This window comes from Canis lupus, chromosome 14, assembly GCF_003254725.2.
Source record: "Canis lupus dingo isolate Sandy chromosome 14, ASM325472v2, whole genome shotgun sequence".
NCBI lineage: Eukaryota > Metazoa > Chordata > Mammalia > Carnivora > Canidae > Canis > Canis lupus.
This window is the reverse complement of record NC_064256.1, coordinates 59,367,151-59,373,150: the sequence shown is the minus strand read 5'-3', so window position 1 is coordinate 59,373,150 and position 6,000 is coordinate 59,367,151. Positions and strand designations below refer to the sequence as shown.

At 56.9% G+C, this 6,000-nt stretch overlaps 1 protein-coding gene across 1 annotated transcript in view; it reads left to right on the top strand.

Annotated features, from left to right (window-relative positions):
* Nucleotides 1-505: 505 nt before the first annotated feature.
* Nucleotides 506-6,000, top strand: part of FAM3C (FAM3 metabolism regulating signaling molecule C) — a 52,698-nt gene continuing 47,203 nt past the window's right edge. Inside the window, exon 1 of the mRNA XM_025477144.3 lies at nt 506-633. The gene's annotated coding sequence lies outside the window, so the exon portion shown is untranslated. The remainder of the gene's footprint in view (nt 634-6,000) is intronic.

Sequence of the window (6,000 nt, the reverse complement as noted above, 5' to 3'; positions counted from 1 at the left end):
GCAAGGGCAGGGGCCCCCCTCTTGCCGCAAGTGCAGGGGCACCCCCCTGGGGCAGCAAGGGCAGGGGTCCCCCCTGGGGCAGCAAGGGCAGGGCATCCCCCAGCAGCAAGGCCAGGGCACCCCGGGGAGGCAAGGGCAGACACCCCCCTCCTGCAGCAAGTGCAGGCCCCCCCCCCCCCCCCGGGGAGGCAAGGTCAGGGCACCCCCCTCCGGGGCAGTAAGGGCAGGAGGCCTGCAGGGAGGCAAGGGCAGGGCACCCCCCCCCCCGGGGGTTAGCAAGGGCGGAGGGTCCCCCGAGGCGGCAGGTGCAGGCCCCCCTCCTCCCCCCTCCCCCCGCCCGCGCAGCCCCGCCCCCTCCCCTCCCCTCCCCGCGCCCTCCCGCCCTCCCTTCCCGCGGGCCGCGCGGTCCTCCACCGCCAGGGGGCGGGCGCGGCTCCCCGGCGCGGGGCGCGGAGGCGGCGGGGGCGGGGGGGCGGCGGGCGGGCTTCCTCGGGGCGGGGCGGGGCGGGGCGGGGCGGGGGCGCGGAGGAGCCCGGGAGGAAGCGGCGGCCGAGCGGCGGCGGTGCGGGCGGCCTCCGGCAGGACTCGGCGCTCAGAGGCCGGAAGGCCCCGCCGGAGGGCGAGTCGCGGCGGGTGAGGAGGGGGAGGCGGGGGCGGGGCGCTCGCCCGGGGCGTCGTGGCGCATCCCGCGGGGGGGGGTGGGGGGGCGGGGGGTGGAGGCCGCTGCTCCCCCGCTGCACCCCCCATCACCCCCCGCTCTCCCCGCTGCACCCCCTGCTCCCCCTTGCACCCTCCCCTGCTCCCCCGCTGCAACCTCCCTCTGCACCCCCTGCTCTCCCCCCTGCTCCTCCCTGCTCTCCCCCTGCTCCCTCCCTGCTCCCCCCCTGCTCCCTCCCTGCTCCCCCCCCGCTCCACCCTCCCTCCTGCTCTCCCCTGCTCCCGGCCCGCTGCACCCTCCCCCTGCACCCCCGCTGCACCCTCCCCCCTGCTCCCCCCCTGCACCCCCGCTGCACCTCCCCCTGCCCGGGCCTGCACCTGGCCCTCGGTGGGCGCCCCCGCCTGGGGGCCTGGGAGGTGGGGGGGTGCTGGAGGCCGGCTCGGCTCGAGGAGGGGGAGGGAGCGCGGGCCGGGCCACTGCTGGGCGGCGAGGGTGGACCTGCTGCTGCCCCGGCCCGGCCCGGCCCCCGGGAGGAGGGGAAGGGGGGGCTTGGCTCCCTTGCAAAGTTTGAGGTCTCCCGACCTGGAGGCACTTCTCTCCGGCACGAGCTCGTGGACACCCGGTGCCACCCAGGAACGTGCTGCTCCTTCCTCGGCTGCTGCCCGCAGAATTCCCAGGGGGCCAGGGTTAGGGACCTTACACCCAAATAGCACACGTGTCCAACCGAGGACTCCAGGTAGCGACCTACCCCTGCGTGTCACCATCCCCACCCCCCCCACCACCCCCCCCACCCCCCGCCCCAGTTCCGTGTCATACAGAGCTGCTGTCTAACCCACAGAACCTTTTTCTCTCCCTTTCCCAGGAATCTAGGGATACAAGGTAGGACACTGTAGTACCAGGTTGCTTCCTGGGCGCTGTGCCGAATGCTTTCATACCTGTTGGTTTCCCAACAAGCCAAAGAGTTAGTCCTTTTATCTTTCTTATTTTTGCAGGTGAAAATGGGGGGGCTGCTCTAGAGGTTAAGTGAAGGTCGATGGTGACAGTCGATGCGGGACCCCCTTGGGCCCTTCCCGGCCTTGGGGCGCCCGTGATATACTGTTAGATGCTACAGGGTTTGGGAAACATCACTGATATTCATGTTGTGCATTGTACGGGGTGCAAAGGGAGCTCCATTTAAGTTAGAAAATAAAGTTGCTAGCTTAGGCTCTTCAACAAGAAATGGGCAGAATCAGAGTCCGTTGGGTCATATCGTTAATTGTACCTCTTTCTAAAGGCTGCCAGTCTCTTGAGTGAGGTTACCTCCCCACACACACACACACCCCTCCCCAATCTTATGCAGGTGTTACAAGCTTTGTTTCACAAATTTCCATGTAATGTCTTCCCAGCTCACCCAAGACTAGCATTTCTTGACAGTGAGAAATAAAAAGTGTTCGATGGAGTGATTCTCAACCTGGGGATCTCTTAGAATCAAACACGAATGAGGCTTTTTAAAAAAGACACAGGCCACATTCCTTCAGAATCCCCATGGTAGGGGGACTTGGGTTTCAAAAGGGAATCACAATGAGACTGTGCAAAAGCGACTTTCAGAATGGACTTAGAAGATACTTTGTTACAATCACCAACTTTGGATTGCTACCTTAAGCATTAGTAACTAATATTTCATAATGAATGAAGATACATTAAAAACGAAGGTGATTGCAGAGAAGGGGCTAAGGGCTAAGAGATTATTGAATGGCAAAAAGTAGTATTGTCAGTTTTGGATCATCAGAGTTTTACCTTTTGGTTTTTCCTCCCCCACACACATATTTTAATCGTATACGGTGTCCCTGTTCAAAAATTTCTATATTCATTTAAAAATATTCAAGTGCCCAGTATGTGCCGATTATTATAGGAATCACGGATGCTAAGATATAAGACAGCCTGGGCCTGCACAAAGCTGTTTTCTTTGAGGCAGTGAGTCTTTCTCTTTTTTTTTTTTTTTTCATTTTTATACCCATTTCTTAAAGCTGAAAGATGCAAGACCCAAGAACCAACAAATTTTGCCCCGAGGTCGCACAGAAATCCATTTGGCTCAGAGCTTCACACAGTAGCAAACATTTGTTTTGTACTTAGTCCAGGAGGGTTCCCTCCTTGGGATCACAGAGCCTGGGTTTAAGCAGTAATTCTTTATTAGGTGCTTCATGAATGGCATTGACTGAATTCTTGAATCCCGTGCAGTGCCTTTTTTTCCCCCTCTTAATTTGGGGAGATTGAGCAAGATCCTCAAGATATTTAAGCTTTAGGAGGTTTTTGTGATTTTTATTCAGCTCCTAAAATACAGTCAGCTGACCTTCTTTCAGAGGAGGAAATTCCGTTTCCACCGCTTACCCCACTGGTGTTCTTTCAATCTCTTTTTCCGTGGCCTCTTCCATTTGATTGAAGCGATTCTGAGATGACTTAACATCTCCCTGATTTCTAATCCAATCACTTTTTTCATCTACCGTTTATATTTACAGTTTTACTCTACTGTTTACGATTTTTACAGTTTTACTCTGATTTTTTTTTTAATTTCCTTCTTTAGGAAATTAAATTCATTTCACATCAGCATTTACCAGTTTTAAGTGTGCGGCTCAGTAGCGTGTAGCACATTCACGGTGGTGTGCAGCCGTCACCGCTGTGTAATCCTGAGACGTTTTCATCATTTCCAGAAGGAGAGCTCTTGTCCGTTAAACAGTCACTCTCCTCTCCCCGTTCCTTGAGCCCCTGGCAACCGCTATTCCTTGTGGCCCTGTTGGTCTCCCCGTTCTGGGTGTTCCATACAAATGGGTCCTACAAGAGGTGATCGCTTACGTCTGGCCGCTTCCACTGTGCACGGTGTTTTAGAAGGTCACCCGCGACAGCGCGTAAGAGCACTGAGATCACTTTGTGACTAAGTGATAGTCCAGGGACCGATGCATTCCGCGTCTTGTCTAGGCCTCCCCCCGCCGATGACGCCCTGGTGGTGTTTGTGTGCTGGGGGAAGCAGCTCCGTGGACATCACTGCCGCAGTCGGGTCCTGAGGCGAACTTCATCCTAGGTTCTAGCCAACTCCAGGCCCAGTAGGGCATCAGGACTGTCATCACTGCCATTCACCACCTGCAGCGAAGGGATTGCTGGACGTGTCCTGTGGTCGGCGAAGACGGATTTCTCCACGGGCTCAGAACAGTTGACGCGAGCAGCTTCTTGCTACCTGTGCTTTGCAAACAGCTGCTAAGCCTCGCTAGGCCTTTGGGGTGGAAGCGGTGTGCCTTCCGGGGCACGCAGACGGCTCTGCTCCTGCATTTCCTCACGTGGGAGGTGTGACCAACAGAATGACGTCCGCTCTGGCTCAGTTAAATTCTGCACACTACTTAGTAGGTTCAGGCTCAGCCGACGAGCCCTGTAGGGGAATCCTTAAACCTTCATCTGGAGCAAGAACTTGTAGGTGCTCCTCTGGCCCCACGTAACTTAGCTGTAGGACAGGAAGATGGTTTGATTGTAAGTGTGAGCCTTTCTCTAATCCTTTTTTGGTTGTTGCAGTTTGTGAACTGGACACTTGCGTGCCCTACTGAGTTTCTTACGTTTACAGCGTACTTAATTTTATTTTTGCCGTGGTTCTCAGCGATCCCGACTTCTGCTCTGCGTGTCCTTCTTTGGTTTCCTGGAGGGACAGCGGGGGAGTGAGTGGCTCCCAGCACACCTGTTGCGCGCACGGCTGTAGAAGTCCGACGGGGCTTGCAGAGCTCGATGTCACTTTGGCCTCTGTGTTTGGCCTGCTGGTGCTCTCAGTTACAGAAACCTGATCATTTAATGTCTTCCGCCGGATTATAGCTTTTTACGCGAAATTCTGCTTTGGTAGGTGAGGAAAAACTGCAAGAGAGCGTGGGGGTGATTTTGAGGCGAATACTCCTATAACCTTTGCAAACAGGAGCTTGCTCTATGCTGTTCCTCGATCCCAAGTCTCCAGACGGATCGACTGGCCGCCTTTCCCTCCTCTCCCCTGCTGCAGACCTGGCCCCGAGTCAGGCTGATTTCCATTCATTGTTAAGGAAAGAATGAAATTCTTGTTTTATGAGTTTTACCTTTGGGCTTTTCTGGCCTAGATCGGCCAGGCCTCCCCCTCGCCTCTCCAGACTTCTCCATGCGCCTGGATCTCCGCTGTGCGGGAGTTCTGAAGTTCTCAGATCTGAAGGAGGGTGAGAACCACATGGGGAGCCCATTAAACATGCGGGGTTTTAATCCTCCTGAGGGATTCTGGGCTCAGGAATTTGCATTTTAAAAAGCCCACCAGTAATTGCCGTGGCCCTGCTGTGGGTCCCCTCCAGCTAGAGCTTCAGAGGACCGGATCTGCTGTCTCAGGGCATCGGGGCTGTTGGGGCTGTTGGTAGCGTAGGCCTCGGCCGCTATTTCGTATTCTGCTCTGGGGGAAGAACGTGGTTGTAAATCTCGTCTCGGTTTGAGACCTGTTAAAACGAGGAGAGTAGTGTGCACCGAGGAATCGGGAAGTTGTCCCAGGTGCCCGAGGAGCCACAGCCCCTCTTAGGGTCAGTGGTCTAGGAATCCTAGAAGCCACGAGGTACAAGAACCACAGTGTAGCATTTCTTCAGACCTCTCGCCACGTAAACTATTTGTCTACCATGGCTTCGGTGCCGGGTGTCCTCACTGGTGTCGATTGGTGACGAGGTTTCTACCGATGACTTGTTGTAAAACACAAGCTGGCAGGGCGTACCGGCCTCCAGTGGGGCCCCGCGTCACCTTCATCCTCAGTCCCCGGGCGTGTACGTGTTGAGAGTTCAGAAGTCTTACTTCTAGCTTCTTTGTACTTGAGTGATTTCCATTTTGCGATTACAGTTCACCGAGCTATTGACGTAACGCCACGGTGGCCTCGCGGACGGCTTCGTCGTCGGTCCCGTGTTTCCCGGTAGCCTCTCCCCTCATGGATGCCGGGCGCTGCCGCTGTGCGTGTGCACCAGCCCGCTCCTCTCCCTGCTGCTGGAGCAGCTGCAGGAGACAGGTGACAGCACTGTGGCTGAGCCGCCCCGGACCCCGGCTCCAGCTCGGGCCGGGCCTTGGTGGCATAGCAGGGACCGAGTGACACGGTGCCCGGGGGTCGGAGCACGTCTTTTGGCCTAATGAGGATTCAACGAAGAGCAATCCCACCTGCCTCGGGTGGTGTCATCTTAGAAAATGAAACATTCGGGACGCCCCGGGTGGCTCAGGGGTTGAGCATCTGCCTTTGGATCGTGAGGTCGTGACCCCAGGTCCCGGGATGGAGTCCCACGTCGGGCTCCCTGCATGGAGCCTGCTTCTCCCTCCGCCTGTGTCTCTGCCTCTCTCTCTCTCTC